The sequence below is a fragment of the Cupressus sempervirens genome, chromosome 10 (assembly GCF_028749045.1).
Source record: "Cupressus sempervirens isolate cs-2001-9-10 chromosome 10, ASM2874904v1, whole genome shotgun sequence".
Taxonomy (NCBI): domain Eukaryota; kingdom Viridiplantae; phylum Streptophyta; class Pinopsida; order Cupressales; family Cupressaceae; genus Cupressus; species Cupressus sempervirens.
In genome coordinates, this window is record NC_143127.1 from 9,019,745 (window position 1) to 9,040,138 (window position 20,394).

Below are 20,394 nucleotides of genomic sequence, written 5' to 3' on the forward strand. Positions count from 1 at the left end.
TGCATTGATGATAAGTGGAAGGTACAGCTTGCATCTCATGTATCCATGGTCTCGCTAGAAGAATATTGTAAGATAAGGGAATGTCTAGGACTTGACAAATGACATCCCTTTTGACAAGACCAACTCGAAGAGGTAACACAACAAGACCCAAAGATTTTTACTCAACTTTGTCATATGCTTTGATAATTATCTTGTGTTGAGGGTCAATAGACTCTTTAGAATATTCTAATTGTTTGAGCAAAGTAACAAAGACAATATTCAAGCTAGCTCTATTATCAATAACCACATGTTGGATACATTTATGGTGTATCATAACCTCAATGTGTAGAGGTTGATTATTTGGGTGATTCGGTGAATTGTTGTCTTTCTCATTGAAAGTCATATACTAAGGTGAAGTCAGATGACCTGCCATAGATTGAAACCTCTCAATATAAAGATATTGAGACACACTTGTCTCAATGAGGGCTTTGTGGAGAATTTGCCTATGAGCAAGCAAGATTTTGAGTAGCTCAAAGATCCTGATTTGAGAATTTGTTTGTTGTAACTGATTAAGTATATTGTAACTAGCAAGTTTTGTTCCTTTTCTAGATGGACCAGCAAGAGGTTTATCTCTGTGTTGTTCTATCTCAAGAGCAGAAGGTGCAGGGCCTTTGAGTAGTAACTTGGCATGAGAACATGTAACAGCATTGGCACAAGTTTGTGATGACTCACTATCAAATGTGTTGGAAGTAGAACCCCTTAAGACATATGGTGTCTTAGGTTTAGTTTTGTCTTGTCTACCCTTGATGGTGATAACGTCACAATACTCAATACCTACTGGTTCAACCATATGGACTATCTCATCATCATTGTTAGAGTATGTATAGTTGACCTTGTTGTTAGGCTTTGGTTTCAAGTTTTCTCCTTTTTTGTATTGAGGGAATGGCTCCTAGAAAGCCTTGTGATCCGAGTTTCCTATTATGTCCATCCACCACAAGTCACCATCATCAATTAGATCTTGGATTTTTTTATGCAAGTTGATACAATTACTAGTTTTGTGACCTTTGTTTTGGTGGTATTCACAAAATGAATTTTTGTTCCACCATGGTGGTCATGGTTGCGGATCATAAGGACGAGAATTTTCTAATGGAGAAATGAGTTTTTTTTGTAACAAGGTCTTGTAAACCACATCCAAAGATTCACAAAGAGGTGTAAAATCTTGTTTAGGTTGTGCAGCCCATGAGTTCCTTGGTTTTTTCTCAGATGTCTTATTGTCAGGAGGAGTTTTCTCAACATTCTTCGATGCTCTGAGATTATTTGTAAGATTGAGTGTTGCCTTGGCTAGTTTAGGAGTAATGTTATCAACAACTCCATCATGTAAAACCTCTCAGTTTTTGTTCACATATCTGGACTTGTCTTTATTAGAGGTTGACCCTTGTTTAGTGTTCTTTTGAAGGGTTATTTCACCCTTTTTGACCATGAATTCCTCTATCCAGATAGCTTGTGCGACCATGTCTTCAAAGGTGTGTGGACCTTGAAGTTGAACTCTATACCCAAAATCAAGCAGGAGGTTATCCATAAAGATGTCAAGTTTCTTTGTTTCTAGGATTTTGCATGAGTATTTGGTGTAAAGTTATCTCCATCTTTGAAGGAATGTGAGAAAAGGTTCCCCAATTCTCTGTTTGAGGTTGCACAAGTCTCGAATTTTAACCAGGTGTTATATGTTGTGAGAGTAATGTTGGACAAATTAGTTAGCAATTTCATTGAATATTTTGATACCCATAGGCAAGTGTGAGAACCACTCCATAGCCTAACCACCTAGACTTCTTGGAAATAGATGCATGAGATATGTCTGATTATGCATAAATTCCATAGACAAAGCACCAAATTCTCACAAATGATCTTCCAGATCAGTGGTTCCAAAGTATTTATCATACTTAGGTAACCCAAGCCCTCTTGGAAAAGGAAGCATGTCTACACTCTTGTCACAATGAAATGGACAAAGAGCGTCTAAGGTGTATGTTTTTGTAAGTTTGTCTTTATCACACATCATTTGAGCTAACTAGTCTTGCATGATTTTCAGTTGCTTTTGCAATTTGGAAGTCTTAGCTTCTTCTTCATATATAACAATAGTTTCAATGTTAAAGTGATGAGATAGCTTGGCTCCCTCTTGGGAAAGTTTGAGAAAGTACTTATCTTTCTCTTTGTTAAGCAAGATTTCCATGACCTTTTGGAAATTTTTGTCTTTAGGAAATTTCTCAAGATGTCCAGGGAGTATTTCTACCTCTTCTTCATTCTCATCAGTAAAGAAAGGTTTCTCATGTCGTTCATCCCTATTTTGATTTTGGTCTCTACTTTGTTCCCCATGTTCGATTTCTTTATCAACCATTGTAGGAATGTGATGAGTTTCAATGCATTTTGATTGAAATGGTTGTCTGAAAAAAAAATTAGTTGTGTTGTTTGGAGATGTTTGACGTTTGCTAGTTTCAGGATCCTCTTGATACAAGGGGTTCCTAGTTTGTTGTAAGTTTATAGAGAATGATCTCTGAACATGAGATGATCTGATAGGTGAGGGGGATTGTGAAGATTCCTCACTAGATGAACTAGAGATAGACTATGTATGGACTGAAGAGTGACCTCTACCACGATTAGTACCCCTAGATCTACCTCATCTAGATCTTTGGGGATAAAACATGTTGCCACAGTCATAGACAACGACAAAAAGTGAAAGCTTAAACAAGGACCACACTAGAACATAGTCTCAAAAACAAAGTAAGATAAGGGTACTATATACTAAGGTATGAGTCACATGAGTAATGGCTAGAATAGCCAAAGATTATGACTATCATGAGATAGAGTATGACAAGCACCAAAGACCAAAGACAAAGTGAACAAGAGACAAGACTAGTTTATGTATAGGTCGTAAGTCATTAGCTAAGAAAGAAGTCATTATTTGACATTGTTTGCAAAAAAAAAAAGATGTAAAATATTGTAGATAATAGACCAAATTTAGAGCCCATGTAGCTCTAACAGACAATATACTGAATTTTGAAGCAATTTTTGCAAGTTTCAGACTGTTCTTGATAGATTGTTAGTTTTTTTGATAGATTTTAGATAGTTAGTAAGACTATTTTCAAGTTTTGGAGAGAATTTTGGTTGTTTTGAACAAGACATTTGGTTTTTAGATAAACATGAGAAGCAAGCAGTAGTTTCAAACAACCCAACTGAGGACAAAGCAACTCAGAGAGGTGGGGGAGTCTTGATGTTTAGTTTATTTGACAGGTTTGGACAATGTTTAAAGACTCAATAACAAACACGCTTTTATCCCTAAAATAAAAAATTGGTAGGGAAGGAAAAACCTTTGTCCCACAACTTATGTGCATGCGAGCACCTCACGCAATCATGTCACCCCCTAGAGGGCGCCTGTGTTTTCAGTGTATTCAAAGGGCTCAATAACATATACGCTGAATGAACACCCTTGTGGCAAGGGTCAAGCATGTATACCACCTTCCAATGCCTAGTTGCATGCCTATGGTGAGTTCTATAGGAGAGATTCTTCCTCCTCCTTGCACAAAGATTATGCCTCCTTTTGGAGGTGAATCAAGTTGCAACTAACTAAGAAGTTTTTACTTGGCTTCCATTCATACTAACCCTCAGTGGCTTCACAAGGAAGTTGAGGCCAGTAGTAGAAACCAGCATCTATAATTGCACACACTTGATTAGCAAGATTGGGGTCAGCACCGACCAGTGTAGTTTACAGAGCCTCTTCTTGATATGTGATATCAGAATGAAGAAGAGGAAATTAATATGGCTCTGGAGTCTTTCTCTCAACAAAGCTTCTTTATTAGAGTGAGGTGGAATCTCTAGAAAAAGGAGTGTGCTCACTTGGGGCATTCTCGAAGGTTGGATCACTCTGACAGGCCCTCTAAAGGATGACTTGGACTGGTGGTTTAGATCTAAGAGTCCAGGTTTCTGATTTCCCTCAAGGGGAAAGAGCATACTCCTCTACCTCATTTCCTTTCCCAAACACACAAGACATATTAATCATCAAGTTAGCTTAATCAATCCCACCTTGGCCTATTCCAAGACTTTGACCCCTAAAAGGAAATCATCATCTCTTCATTAAATGCTTCATTTGGGAGAACCACTAACTTGCTTGTCTCCCTTGAATGTCGTCTTTCAGAGGCTTCTAGGTTTCTGATTTACCCTTGGTCATGACCTCCAAGAGGTAAAGAGCATATTCCCCTATTCCCCTGTCTTGCACCCTATGAAATTTACAAGCCCTATTTATACTATGTGTGAAAAGCAATAAAAGAAGACACAACATTTATGTGGGTTTGAAACAAGTCTTTGTCATGCATATCTTTGACAAGAGTCCTACATTCACACAGTTAGTATGAGTTTGAAATGTTTAGATAAAAGGTGTATTCATCAAGCATCCTGCAAACCATGGTTATGCTGCAAAAAAACCAAAAATCAAAAATAAAATGCTTCGAAAAACACCATTAGTCAAATAGAAGATTAACTATGGGAAAATAAAATTTAACTTTTTTTGTTCTTTTTTATACCCATAAAATAGCTTAGAAAAATAGAAAAATAGAAATCTAAAAGATATTCTTTAGAGGAAAACTATTAGTCAAAACATCATTACAAATTGTAATCTAAAAAGTGTGCTGCTATAGAATTTTGTGTGAAATATTGCACAGACTTACGTGAAGAAACAGAGCATACCACTCGAGAAAACATGTGTTTATGCACTTTTTTGCACGAGAAAGTGGATGAAAACACGAAATCTTTAGGTCCTTCCACAAAAATGACATTTCTCACGTGAAAATCTGGAAACCTGTACAGACGAAAATGACAAAACAATAAAAACATGCAGAAAATATAGAAAACAAAGCCAAAAAAATTGATTTTTCCTACCCCGCGGTGGGCGCCAGAAATGTGTGTGTGAAATGTGGGCCTCAAATCCTTACAAACACTTCAACATAGTCATTACCTGCGAGATCATCCTAGAATAAACATTGTATTGTTTATCTAAAAAGTCTAATAGAGTGACCAGTTGCCTTCTAACTAGAAGGATTATGCCTTTACTCTCAGAATGAGAAATGGGCAACCAAACCTCTAGAACGAAGGATTTATGTAGCCAAATGAAAGTGCAATTAATCTAGATGAGAGATGCAATTGTTAATCTAAGAAATGAAGAAGCATAATATGCTAAATGGATGCATATTTAAAATCTAAATGATATTACAATGAAAGAAATAAAGCTATGCAAATGTGAGCAAAGTGAGTAAGAATTTCAACATAAGTTTGACACAAATTTCAAAATTCATCCTCTGTAATGAGGAACAGAGAGCTTCTTTTATAGAATCCAAGAGGTGATCGAAGGTCGAGATTAATCAGAATGGACGGTCAAGATTGAAGAGGAGAGCCAGTCATAATGGAACTTCCTCATGAAAAGGGAGTTAATTGGTTGCCTTTGAGTGATAAAAGGAGTTAGCTGGTTCCTTTTTGAGTGATAAAAGGAGTTAACCAGTTCCTTTTTGAGTGATAAAAGGAGTTAACTAGTTCCTTTTTGAGTGATAAAAGGAGTTAACTGATTCCTTTTTGAGTGATAAAAGGAGTTAACCAATCACCTTTTTGAGAATATTTAATTTAATAAAATAGAATATGACCTCATAAATGGATAACTTTAGCTAATTGAATAATTAAATTTAATAATTAAAAAGAGGAGATATCTTATTAAATTAAATGTATTTAATTCCTTTGTATATTAGCTAAAGAGGTTATTTTAATTTAATTAAAGTAGAACACTTATAATTAAATTAAATTAAATCAATAGATTTATGTAGCTAATTTGTGTCGATATTTAGGAATTAAATAAATAATATGATTAATGTAGATTAGGATTTTCTACATTTGACACCTAGGTCAAGTAGTAATTATCAAAATTATAATTGCCTAGTAAAATAGGACTTAGGTATAATTGAATAAACCAAAGTTAGTTAATATGGCGATGTGCCAATTTTGGGGTATACAGTTACAATTCCAAATGTGTTAGTAGCAAGTACAAAGACAGTTGAGAACAAGTCTCAATCGAGTACTAAAGTTTCAAATAAAATTAAAGGTAAAGAAGAAGACATTGATCTAGATGAGGATATAGTTATCCCGAATTGGGATATTTTTACTCTGAATCTTGATCAAATTAACATTATGGGTGAATTATTGCAAAAGAGAGCTAAGAAACAAAATCTTAGAAAAGGGAAGAGAAAGGAAAACCAAGTGCTTGAAGATCTAAAGAACATATTTGTAGATGCGCTAAGTATTGAGGTTGATAGTACACAACCTATTCTGCTTTAGTTAGCAGAAGCTGTCCAGAAATTCAATGAAGATCTGAATGGTCAAGACAAGTTTCTACAAAGAGCAGAGAGGAAATTTGAGAACAAGGTATTGGAACAAGTGGCACAGAAAATTGCAATAAATCAAGTAGAACTGTCTACTACTCTCAATTCAATGGAAACCTCTGCAAATAATGTAACTTTATTATTTAGCAAGTTGTGTGATACATCTATATTCACCTAGGGAATCAAAGATAAATTATCTAAGATAGATGAAGACTTGAAGGCGAGTGCATACTAGTTGTCACTTCACCCAAGCTATAGTTCTTCTTACTATTCAAAATTCAGATATCTAACAAATTTGCAGGAAGAATTATTAATGGAAGAAGCCAAGATTAGGGACACACTTGGAAGAAGCCATGATTCTTCTAAACATGGATGCATTGCAAAAACACACTGCACATGCTAAGACACTCATCCATGACAATAACTTCTCCATAGCTGATCACATGATGGAGTTATCAATAGAAGTACATATTTCGTTACATGCAAGCAAGGTGTTATAATAAAATTGGGACAAAATAATGGCATTGATTTTGAAGGTACATTCTAACTTTTTGTCACATTTTGGGATTAACATGTAGTATACACCTTTGGCATTTATGTCAAAAAGGGGGAGACGATTTTATATATATATATATAAGGGGAAGAAATATGTATATATATTGAGGAGAAGTATAATATGTGATATACATATGGGGGAGCAGCATAATATTATACAAATGCATGTATAGACAATCAAAAAACATCTTTTACAAAAGCAATTTTGGAAAATCTCAAAAACAAAGTATGTTACCAAGTTGAAGACATGGGATGGAGATAAAAGAATGTTTTGGACTTGAAATTTTGAGCATTTAGTTTTGGATTGAAAAGTGTTTGTCACTAATGCCAAAGGGGGATATTGTTGACATTAAGGTCAAGTTTGTTTATTAGTGAATCACATTTAGTCAATTGGTTAAGCTACTACCAAGCTTATCTTTTAGATTATAGTTACTACTAAGCAATACAGTTACTGCCAAGTAATACAAATGTTACCGAGTTCTATAGTTGCTACTGACTTTCAAAATCTACATTCAGTTCACACCAAGTAGTATCTACCAAGTTGATCAGTGATAGTGCAAACTGAGCTTCACAGTATTAACTGAGTTGCACAGTGTCAATTGTGGTCTCTAGTGTCTACTAAGCTCATAGTGTTAGTGATGTAAATCTAGTGTAGATCAAGCCAAGGAGTGTCAACCATGTGATTTAGTTTATACCAAACTCACAGTGCTAGTGGTGATCAAGCCATTGAGTGTCAACCAAGTGATTCAGTTTATATGTCAAGTTTCATACTGTTCACCAAGTCACACAAGTGTTGACCAAGTTCAAGATACTTAGAAGTAATTAGTATGAATCAAGCTTCTACATCTACCAAGAGCATGACGATGTCGAGTGTTGACAATGGTTGTCGAATATTAGAACCTTGCCGATTTTGACTTCAAAACTCGAGTGCCAATAGTTGAGCCGACTTTGTGATCTTTGATGAAAATCTATGTTGTAGCCAACTATGATGAATTGTGTTTTGGATTGGTATATATGTAATGCATTGTATCATATCCAAACAAGTAAAAAAATTAATGAAGCAAATATAAAAAGAAAAAGTGTGAATTAAGAAGGCTATAAGTAGTATAAGGGACAACAAAGATTTATCTATCATAGCAAGGTCATCTTCACATTTCAAAGGAATCTCTACTAGCAAATTTGAGTTTCAAATCAGAGATCAATTGTTGTTTCATCATAATAGGTGTATAAGTTAAACCCTTTAGTAGGGTAGACTTAAAAATCTTATGTAAATCTCTTTACCAAGTGCATGCTTTGTAAATCCTTTCACAAGGTGGACCTAGCAGTCCTTATTGCTCCTAACAGGGTAGATCATCAGAGGTGATCAATTCCAAGCCTTAACCGGTTAAGTTTATGGCGCAGTACTAAAGCTTGCAGGTATCATCCCCACCCCAGTTTTACTTTCTATTTGAAAAGTTTCTAGATCACCATATCTTGTGTCAAAGTGTTATGAATGTTTTACTGCTTTCATTCTTTCATGGATGCAATTAGATCATAATATATATGAAGGATTAATTGGTGAAATAAGATTAAGTTTTATTGGTTCCTAATTCTTCCCTTCCCCTATTAGTAACCTTGCATATCTAATATTTCCAACACAATAAACTCCTACTGCCAAACAAACTCGCCAAATAACAAAATGATGAATATAATTTTCTTTTTTTCATTATGAACCTGATTTGGTCAAAATTTTGACCAACTCGGACATAAAAACAAAACAAAAAAAATCATAGGCCAATATGGCCTTTGGTCAAAGAATGTGGTCAAAAACAAAGGGGAAATGTACTAGTGGGAGCAGCCTCATAGTTTTGTATAGGACTCTTCTTTAGTATGTAGGCTTTAGAGGTCTTTATATGGTCTCAAAAAAGCTCCTCAAGTTTGGTATGAGAAGATGGATTCCTTCTTGCTTGCTTCACAGTTCACTTGATATCATTCTAATCCTACAATTTACATTCAGCATCATGGGGCTGACTTATTGATACTTGTGCTTTATGTAGATGATCTCATCATTGCATGTAGCTCATCCTCCATGATACAGAGTGTTCACCGAGCCTTGAGAGAGCTGTTTGAGATGACATATATTGGACTTCTGCACTATTTTTTTGGCCTACAAGTTGTTTAGTCTTTGGATGGGATAGCCATACTCTAGTAGAAGTATGCTCTTCATATACTTCAAAGATTCAGCATGCTTGATTGCAAGTCTTCTCCCACACCTTTTTAGTCGGGTATTGTATTATCTACCACTTGCACTACTCCTATAGTGGATTCCACTTCATATAGACAGCTTGTGGATCCTTTGTTGTACCTAACACACACACATCCGAATATTTCCTTTGCAGTTTGACTTTTCTCTTGATTCTCCCATGATCCACATGAGAGTCATTGGAAAGCTTCCAAATGTATCTTGAGGTACATTTGGGGTACTACATGTGTTAGAAGATTGATTTGTCAATCCCTAATACAACCACTCAACTTATAGTACATAGGAGGTGGTTAAGCCCTTGTCATGAATCCTAAGGGGAGTGCTAAACAATTTTCTAACAATATCCCCTTCAGCATTACCCAAGGATCTGAGGATTCAAATCTATGACCAAGCTCTGATACCACTTGTTAGAATGGGGTTGTTCTTACACCAAAAGACTGATCTATCAATGCCCAATACAGCCACTCAACTTATAGTACATAGGAGGTGGTTAAGCCCTTATCACGAATCTCGAGGGGAGTGTTGAACAAATTTCTAACAACATGTTATGGCATTTACTACACATCAGGGGATCCTTACATTGTTGGCTATACAAATTCATATTAGGTTGGTGATATTGATGATCACAAGTCTACTTTTGGATTTATTTTTTGTCTTGGTTATGGTCCTATCACATGGTCTTGCAAGAAGAAGCATGTTCATGCATTATCATCCATAGAGGCAAAGTACAAGGCAGTTGTGTTGGCTAGTCAGGAAGTTTTATGGCTTTGATAGTTGATGACAAAGTTTGGATTTCCTCCTGATTGTCCCACCTTTCTGTGATGTGACAATTAGAGTGTTATACACATTTCCTGCAACTGAGTTGAGCATCAGTAGACCAAGCACATTAAGCTTCACATGTATTTCATTAGGCATCTAATTTAGGATGGCTCTCTAAGCTTGGAGTACATTCCCACTATTGAGAAAATTGCAGACATCTTCACTAAACATTTTGCATCCTCGTGGTATCTTCAGTTGCATTCTATGCTTGGGGTGAAGGAAGTTGTCCTTGGGGGTTCTTAGTAATGAGTCCTTCATTCTTTTCTTTCTATTTCTTTTTGGAGTAGGATTTTTTCCATGTGTTTTTCCTTGTTTCTCCGTTTCATAGAGATTTGGTTGTGATTGGGTACCTCATCAGGCATTATTGTCAGGACCCAAGTTTGCTTTCAGCATTATAGTTTCCTTTCTTTTTCATGCATTGCTTGTAGTTGCATTATTGCTCATCTTAAGGGGGATGTTAGAGTAAAGTGTTAATTTGATTTCATATATTAAATTATCTTTATTCCCTTCTTAAGATTTCACTTGACGCACTTACATTTCTATTTAATAATTAATTAATAATTATTAAATATTGTTTACCTCTTAGGGTTTCCCTTTTAGGTTTTTCGATCTGCTTCTATAAGCATTGATCATTTGTAAATATCTCTCACTCTTTCAAATTGATAACATAATTTCCATATTCTCAGAGCCAAACCCTTGCCTCTTCTTTGTCTTTTCTTTTTTGTGACAAGTTCTTACATGCAGGTGTTCTTTGGGTTTTGTGGATTTGTTTTGCTCAAATCCTTTAGTGTCTCCTATAAAGATGTTAGAGAACATATTTGTCTTTTATAAAAACAACCTTAAAGTGACTCTTGGATGCCTGAACAAGGAAGACAAAGACCTGCAACTAACAGTTGGGTCACTTAGCAATTGGAATACATAAGAGCTCTGAATTTTGATATGAAGGTACAACTCCCTTCTTTGGATGAATATGAATGTTAGGAATGCTTTTAACCTAAAAGCAATAAAGGAACACTAACATATACCCACAAACAAGGAACAGATGTGAAAAATAATAATTAAACACAAGAGATAAATGACCCAAAGTCCATTTATTAAAGACCTTACACTATAGAGAAAAATGCATAAAAGGAAGTGTATCATTCTCTCCAAATGCATGAATGACTAAGGTTCAAAGGCCAGGTGATAATCATGCATGTAATTGAATAAGACAGAGTTACATTCAGAGAAAACCAAAATAACTCAAAAATTAACATTGATCAAGAGACAAGTATCTAAAATTAAGGTTTTGATATACTAATGTTTCTCCTCTCTGAACATACAACAAGACAATTTAGATCTCAATATTCCTACATACAAATCACTATTTGGAAATAAAATATCTCTCCTCCTACTGCATTAAAAACAAAAGCCCATTCACCCGTAGCATAAAGTCTAGAGAAAATAAAGAAACTCCCTCTAGTGGAATTCGGAACCCCCTTCTATCTAGCTGTTGGAATTTTAAATTATTTTAGTTGTCCATGAGCCCATTGTTCACCTACCTGTCAGAGACAAATCCCCAAATTTCCTCTAATGTTGCAGTCCCAATAGTTAAGGCATTTATTGAGAGTAGGTAATTTTAAATTCGAAAATGAGTGGGAAATGGACAACAAGCAGACAAAAGGAGGGAATGTTCATTCATTCCACATTCTAGAAGAGCAAATAGAAGATAGAGCAAAAGATATTTTGCAAGCAGCAATAGCAACAAGAAAATTTAGAGTCTGCAATAGCATGCTGAAAGTTTTTGTGTTTTGAAAGTGAATGTTCATCTTATTGAGCAGTGATTGCTCCAAGTTTATTGTATGCAGCCACATATTGTTGCAAGTTTTTTTTATGAACATCAATAGTAGTTAGTTATTTAGTTTTCTAGGTTCATAGTTTTATTCCAAATTTGTAATAGTTCATCTTCATTTAATAGAAAGAAAGCGAGAAAAAAATCTTACATATCTCCAGTCTATTGAGTTTGTGTTGTCTCCATTTCTTTATTCCATTGTGCATTTGGATGCTTGGAAAAACATGGCCCAACAATCTTTTTTCTTGCCTTGTGTATTTTTTGGAACTTTACGGTTGATTTTTGTCATGGGTTAACACATCATTTTACCAAGGGTTAACATTTCTCGGCCTTGTCTCGATGTTTGTTGTTGCTGAGTGGTCCCTATTTTGACCGAGTGATTTAATCATTGCTTTGCTGAGTAGCTCAATTGTGCTAAGCCAATTAATTCCCTTGTTTCTCGGTTTCTTGACATTGTATCTAAATCCTTATGAGTTTGGGCTTTTTTTCTGGGTATTGAAGATTCTTGTGTAGGATACATGGCTGGAGAGGAAGGAAAGAGTTATCAGTAGTCGCCATCCTTTAATTGATAAAACTATGATCCTTAGTCAAAGAAGATGAGAACCATTATGGTTGCAAATGATTTGTGGGAGTTTGTGGTCACTGCATTCAATGATGTTATAGACCCAACGTAGTATGTTGCCCTTAAAAATAATCAAAAGACTCGCCTTAAGGAGTCCATGAGGAAAGATGCAAAAATACTAAGCTTGATTGTGGCATCCATGACAAAGATGATTTTTCCCAAGATAGCAACAACTAATTATTCAAAAGAATCATGAGCTATCCTTGAAAAAAAATTTAAAGGGACTGATAAAGTCTGTGTGGTGAAGCTACAAATGATTCAAAGAGAGTTTGAGAACCTTCAAATGAAGGAGAATGAGTCTATTTCAAACTTTAGATCAAGGACCTCTGGTATGATAAACCAATTGAAATCAAATGGAGAAGAATATGAGGAGCAAAGAATAGTGGAGTTTGCACCCAAAGTATGATAATCTTGTGATGACCATTTAAGAGGCAAAGGACCTCATCACTTTGACTATGGATTAGTTGATGAGTATTCTCCAAACCCATGAGCACTAGATTAATAGATCAACAACATCTTCCCAAGAGCAAGCTTTCAAATCTCAAGCCAATGCAAGAGGCAAGGGAGAGGAAGAAATGGCTCTGGTAGAGGCTCTAGAGGCAGAGATCGTGGCAACTCCGGACAAAGAAATGTTGGAGGAGAAAGCTTAAGATGAGAAAGCAGTCAAGAGGAGAAAGAAGCTAATGAAGAGTGCTCCTGTTAATACCATAAACCATAACGAAAACAAAGAAACAATAGCAAATGCGAGAACAAAATATGGACTTCTTATTTGTGCCGCAAATGCAGAATTACAAAATTCACAAGTACAATATGCTAACCCGCATGGGCACCTTCATTACAGTAATCTGCAAGACAAGCTACAAACTATCACTCAGAGTTTTCCTAGACAATGTTCGGGTCTTTCTTGAATAAGCAATTTTATGTCACTCGGGAAGGTTCTAGATGCTTAAACTTAATACCTAGGGCCAACAGACCCTAACAATACATATAGAGTCAGCTAAATACATCTTTGACAAATTATTTTTGAAATTTTGGTAGCCCAACTTTGGAAGGCCATAACTCTTGAACCGTTGCTCCGATTGGCTACTATAACCACTTTTTGAAAATGCCAGCTCATGATCTACAGGCTTGAAACTATGTAAGTGCCCTTTTGTCAAGTTTTTGGACCTCATCTGAGCACTCTAAGGCCTCCAACGATGAGCTTGAAGATTTTTTTTGCAAATTTTTCTACCAAAAATATGTAATATCTTCTCTGATACTTAAGGTGGAGCAATGAGATTTTTATGGTAGGCTAATAAGTCGAAAATGAACCTTCATGTAAAAAATGAGAACATTTTGAGCTCATATGACAAACTTACTAAAAATAGCAATTTCTCATAAATAGTAACCACCCTATCCACTAGTCCTTATTAAAATAAAAAAGACTAAAATGAAAATATTTTTGGGTGATGCAAGATTACTCTTACACCTAGGATGCTCCTGCATTAGAAGCTCTCAAAATAGCTCTAAAGGAGGTCAAAAAAATTACAACTCTAATAAGAGCAATGTAGAGTGTTACTATTGCCACAATTTTGGTCATTATGCAAGTGAATGCTAGGAACAACAAAGCGATCAATCAAGGAAAAGTGTAAATGTGGTTGATGTGAACATGACTGAAGAAAATAACTCCACAGTCTTCATCATATGCAACATTGGTGAAGAAGGCAACCTTGAAGTTTGGTATTTGGACAGTGGATGCAGCAATCACATGAGTGGTAATAAAAAGTTATTTTCATTTATTCATAAGAATTTCAAGTATGAAATTAGACTGGGAAACAATGAAACAATTCCTTTTGTGGGCAAGGGATCTATTATGATCTACACCGAGCAAGGTGAGAAGAAGGAGATTCAAAATGATTATTTTTCCCTAGGTATGAAGCACAATTCAATGAGTGTTAGACAACTCATGTTCAAAACGGTTATAAAGTGTTTATGGAAAATGACAAATGTGTCATTCATGAGGAAGATGGGAGCAAGAAAATAGTTACAACAACTCAAATGACAAAGAATCAGATATTTCCATTGAAGATAGAGACATATTTCTCTTCTCAAATAGTTGTTGCACCTCCCAAAAATGTATATACACCAGTACATCAACAATCAGCTCTAAACAGTGTGATTGAGGACCCCTCCAAGATATGGCATTTTAGGTATTGGACATTTTGGTTATGCTAGTATGAATTTATTGTCCAAGAAAAGAATGGTAGATGGTTTGCTAAAAATTGTAGGGTCATGTAGCAAGTGTGAGGCTTGTATTTTGGGTAAGCAAGATAGGCTTCCATTTAACTCTGGTAATTCTAGAATGGTAATGGCACCATTAGAGCTAGTGCATACTAATTTAGTTGGCCCTATGCAAACCATTTCTATTAGGGGGAGTACTTATTTTATGACATTCATAGATGATTTTAGTCGTAGGACATGAGTGTATTTTTTGAAAAATAAGACTAATGCATTTTATAAGTTGTTAGAGTTTAAAGCCCAAGATGGGAAAAAGTGTGGATATTATGTCAAGGTCCTAAGGTTAGATAGAGTGGGGGAGTATAAGTCCAATTCTTTTTTAATTTTTTGTAGGAAAAATGGCATCAAGAAGGAGCTTACATCTAATTATACTCTACAGCAAAATGGAGTGGTTGAGAGGAAGAATAGAACCATTGTTGAGGTGACAAGGAGCATGATGAAAGAAAAGGGACTCCCAACTAAATATTAGGGAGAAGTTGTAGCAACAACAGAATATTTGATAAATAGGTGTCCAAAAAAGGCAGTTCGTGACAAGATCCCTCTTGAGGCATGGTCAAGACATATATGGATGGTTGAGCACTTAAGAGTGTTTGGGTGTGTAGCTTATGCACATGTGCCAAAGGAGCAAAGGAAAAAGTTTAATGACAAGGGTGTGAAGTGCACCTTCACTAGTTATAGTTCAGAATCAAAGGCATACAGATTTTATAACCCTAGCACCAAGAAGATATCATCTCAAGAGATGTGGAGTTCATTGAAAATGAGTCATGGGATGACTTGGTGGATAAATTTGTAAGCACTTCAAGTAAAGTGCCCATTATTGACTAAGAAGATGAAGTTGGTGATCAACAAAATGAAGGAGAAATAGATACAGATAACTCCAGATAGCTCTGTATTACTCTTGATAGAAACAAGCAGAAAGAAAAGCAGCCATAGACAGACAGAGAATTAGCTCTAGGTAGCTTCAAACAGCTCCAGATTGGTGTACAGAATGTATAAAATAGCAGCAATAGCAATAGTGAAAGTTCAGATCCTACTCTCACCTCCCTATTGCCAAGAAAGACCAAAAGTTTAAGGGAGATATACCAAGATGAAATGTATGATGAAGAATTTGATGACAGTGTAAAATTTGCATTATTTTCTCATAGTGATCTAATTTATTTTGAAGACGTTGTAAAGGAAGAAAAATGGTGTAAGGCCATGGATGAGGAGATGAATTCAATAGAGAGAAATGAGACATGGGAGCTAACTAATTTACCTCCCAAGAAATAAATCATTGGAGTCAAATGGGTCTATAAGACCAAGTGCAATGTTGAAGAATAAATAGAGAGGCATAAGGCATGATTGGTGGTCAAAGGGTACAAACAACAGTATGGTAGAGACTATGGTGAGACATATGCCCCTGTTGAAAGAATGGAAACCATACATGTTGTCATAGCAATTGCAACCCAGCATAAATGGAAGGTATTTCAAATCGATCTAAAGTTCGTCTTCTTGAATGAAGTGTTGGTAGAAGAGGTGTATGTGGAGCAACCACCTGGTTATGAAGTTACGGCTAAAGAACACAAGGTGTATAGGTTGAAAAGAGTTCTTTATGAGCTAAAGAAATCTCCACGAGCATGGTATAGTAGGATTGACTAATATTTGATGAGCAATGACTTTAGCAAAAGCAATAGTGAGCCCACTCTTTACATCAAGGCAGTTGATGGTAAAGCTTTAATTTATTTTTTTGTATGTAAATGATTTAATTTTAATAGGTAATGATAATTTCTTCAAATTGTTAATTTCAAAGAGGCCATGAAAAGTGAGTTTGAAATGACATGTTTGGGTTTCTTGAAGTATTTTCAAGGCATAGAAATAAAACAAATGTGAGATGGTATCTTTATCTCTCAAGAAAAATATGCAAATCAAATCTTGGAGAGATTCAAAATGCAAAATAGTAAGGCAGTACCAACACCAATAGCCATAGATTTGAAGTTGAGCAAGGAAGATTGCATCAGCAATGTAACATTGTATAAAAGTTTGGTTCAAAGTCCAATGTATTTGACAACAACTTGGCTTGATATAATGCATGCAGTAAGTCTAATTTCCAGATTTATGGAAACTCCAAAAGTCTTGCATTGGCAAGGGAGAAAGAGGAACCTAAGGTCTGTGAATGGCACCAAAGGATTTGGTATATTGTATACTGTTGAAAATGAATTTGGACTTGTTGGCTACACAAATAGTGATTGGGTTGGAAGTTTGGATGATAGGAAGAGAAATTCTGGTTATGTATTTCATATGGGTTCGAGTGCAATTTCATAGGCATGTAAGAAGCAACCAATTGTTTCTCAATTTATAGCAAGGGTTGAATAAATAACAGAAAATGCTACACCATATCAAGTTATTTGGTTGAGAAGAATCTTGGCAGATTTGAAAAAAGAACAAGAGAATGGAACCACAATTTATTGTGACAATATTTCCTCAATAGCTTTAGCAAAGAATCCAGTATTTTATGGAAAAAGCAAGGACATTGAAATCAAATAGCATTTTATTAGAGAACTGGTTGAGAATGGTGAAATTAAACTAGAGTATTGCAAGTCCGAGCAGCAGCTACTGAATATATTCACAAAGCCATTAGGCATAGCAAGTTTTGTGCACCTAAGAAGAAGTCTAGGCATAGTTGATTTGGATTAGTTATGATCTTGTTTGTTGGTTCAGGACAAAGGGAGAGTGTTGGAATTTCAAATTATTATTTTTGTCCCTGAGCCTGTCGTCCACCTACCTATCAGAGACTAAGATCCCCAGATTTCCTTTGACGTTGTAGTCCCAATATTCAAGGCATTCATTACGAGTAGGTAAGTTTGAACTTGAAAATGACTGAAAAATTTTGTGGAAAATAAGTAGACAAAAGGGGGGAATGTTCATTCATTCTACATTCTAGAAGAGCAAACAGAAGATAGAGCAGAAGAGTTTTTGCAAGCAGCAACAGCAGCAGAAAGAATTTTAGAGTGTGCAACAACACAGTGAAAGTTTATGTATTTTGAAAGTGAATGTATGTCTTGTTGAGCATGGATTGCTCCAGGTTATGTATTTTGAAAGTGAATGTATGTCCTGTTGAGCATGGATTGCTCCAGGTTTATTGTATGCAACCACATATTGCTGCAAGTCTTTTTTATGAACAGTAGTAATAGTTAGTTAGTTAGTTGTCTAGGTTTGTACTTTTATTCTAAATTCGTAATAGTTCATCTAAGTTTAATAGAAAGCAAGCAAATAAACAATCTTGCATATCTCTAGTCTATTGAGTTTGTGATTTCTCCATTTCTTTATTTCACTGTGTGTTTACTGTTTGGATGCTTGGCAAAACAGAGCAGCAGTCTCTGTTCTTGCCTTATGTGTTTTCAGGAACTTTACTGTTGATTTTTCATGGTGGGCTAACATGTCATTTTGTCGAGGGTTAACATTGCTTGGCCTTGTCTCGATGTTTTTTGTTTCCAAGTGGTCCTTGTTTTGACTGAGTGATTTGGTCATTGCTTTGCCGAGTAGTTCGGCTATACTGAGTCAGTTAATTCCCCTGTTTCTCAATTTCTTGACACCATCATCTTCCAATAAATCATCATGGAGAAAACTTATTCAGTTCTATAACTAAATCTTGAACTCATTTCTCACTTTCCCTTTATTCACCTCTCTCGGTTACAATAACCAATTCGTCATTACACTTTGAGACCATCATTTTTCATAATGTGTAGGACTTATGTTTTATAGCAGGATAATAACATGGATGTCTCTCGAATAAAAAGGAGGCCTTTACATGTTTCTGAACAGATGACATGTGCTGGTGAATGAATGAATGAATGCTTTTACCGAAGAACAACCGCACCAGATAATTACGCTTCTCGATACGCTTCACACCTAGAGCTTGCAGATGAAGTCAAGAAGACTTTTGACTTTGACATTATCTAAGAATTTAATGACCGAACAGATAAAGTTAGTGATCACAGACATATGGGGTAAGTTCCTTCCTTACAACTGTCGGGCCCTGTCTGTGACTATACGGAATGGCTTTGTCTTGCCATGGCCCTCATATCCGCATTTCTCTTGGGGATCATTTTATTCCCATCACAAATTGATAGCGACCGAAGCCACTAAAATTGAGACCCCTTTCATTTTGAAATACTCCCGAAGTTTCTCGCTTCATCATTGAGAGTATGATGCAAGGAAAAGTCGTGGGTCTCATATAATGAGGAAATGTTTGGTGTCTGCAACATAGAAAGAGAAAAACATGGATCCCTTTGGAAGTCCCGATAGCTGACGGTCGGTGCTCCAGTTCATCCATCTAATTGTGTCGGCATTCTATCAAACAGTTCACATGCACCCGTTACCATGTTCAAGATCCAACATTTCGTATCGGAATTGGGTAAACGGTGATTCCATAAGGTTTTCCACTTTTTTGTTTCTGTGTAAGTTGTCGCACAGGGGATGTCGCATATGGAGTTGCCCCCGAAGCCTCATCCTTCACGTTAACTGTCATGGTCTCTTTTTATGTATTCGGCATTACTATTTCCAATTCTTATGCATCCCATTCATTGAATGAGAATTGTGATAGTTCCTTCATGCCAAATCGAGCAATGAATGTTGATGAATCAATACGATTCATTGATGGGATTTTGAGGAATTTGAGTTATGACTTCGCTTGATATGGTTTCAATGTTCACACTGCTTCCTCTATTGCTAAATCGAGCCTTGTGCCTGTAACTGTTGACATTGTGTCAAACAGTTCGAAGTTAACCTTCACACACATGTAATTCCTCTTCATATCTGCAGCATTGCCTTCAGTGAATCAGGAACCCCATACATTGACTGTGTTTTGATATAGCGAGTTTGGTTAGAAATCATATTGATTTCATTATAATGGATATTAGGATTTAAGCCGCTCAATTGATAGAAGATACATGATCATGGCAACAGGGGCAGCTCGGTATTCATTGATTACTTCTACGAAACAGTGTTATGTTTTCATTTCGAATACATCCGTAGGCATAGGTACTGTCGGGTTACCCCTTACAACAAAATCCTAATCATCGCATTCCACGATAGAAGATCGTGCTCACTTTGACTCGTCTCATGAGCTTTCTATTGAGGATTCACAGGTCTAAATTGACTCCGTATTGTGCTTTTTAAACAATCAACTTTAAATGGTGTTTATGAACAAAAAGAATGTTTCTCGAACATGCACTGAGAATATTGGGGTAAATGAATACCTTCAAACATCTTTTCAATCTTCGAAGGCTTGTTAATGATTATGGAATTAAGTGTAGCACCAAGCTTTACTGTTTTATATTTTTGAACTTCTCAACTTAAATTTGAATCATCTTACAACTACAAATTTGCATCTGCAATGTAGACTTGGTAGAGTGAACCCTTGAACTGTTAAATTTTTGGAGGTGAACCTTTTTGAAAGACATCAAATTGCTTTGAATCTGGACCAATTTGAATCCTCTAAACTAGAGGATTTGGGTCATGGAACTATACCTCTAAAGATTGATCATTAAATTGAATTACTATACTGAACCTATGAACCTACCTACACCAATTATGCTAGATTGAACCACTGAAATTGATCTTTGAACTTGATTTTTGAATCACTGAATCCCTACAGTGAACATGTTTGTGTTTGAACTCATTG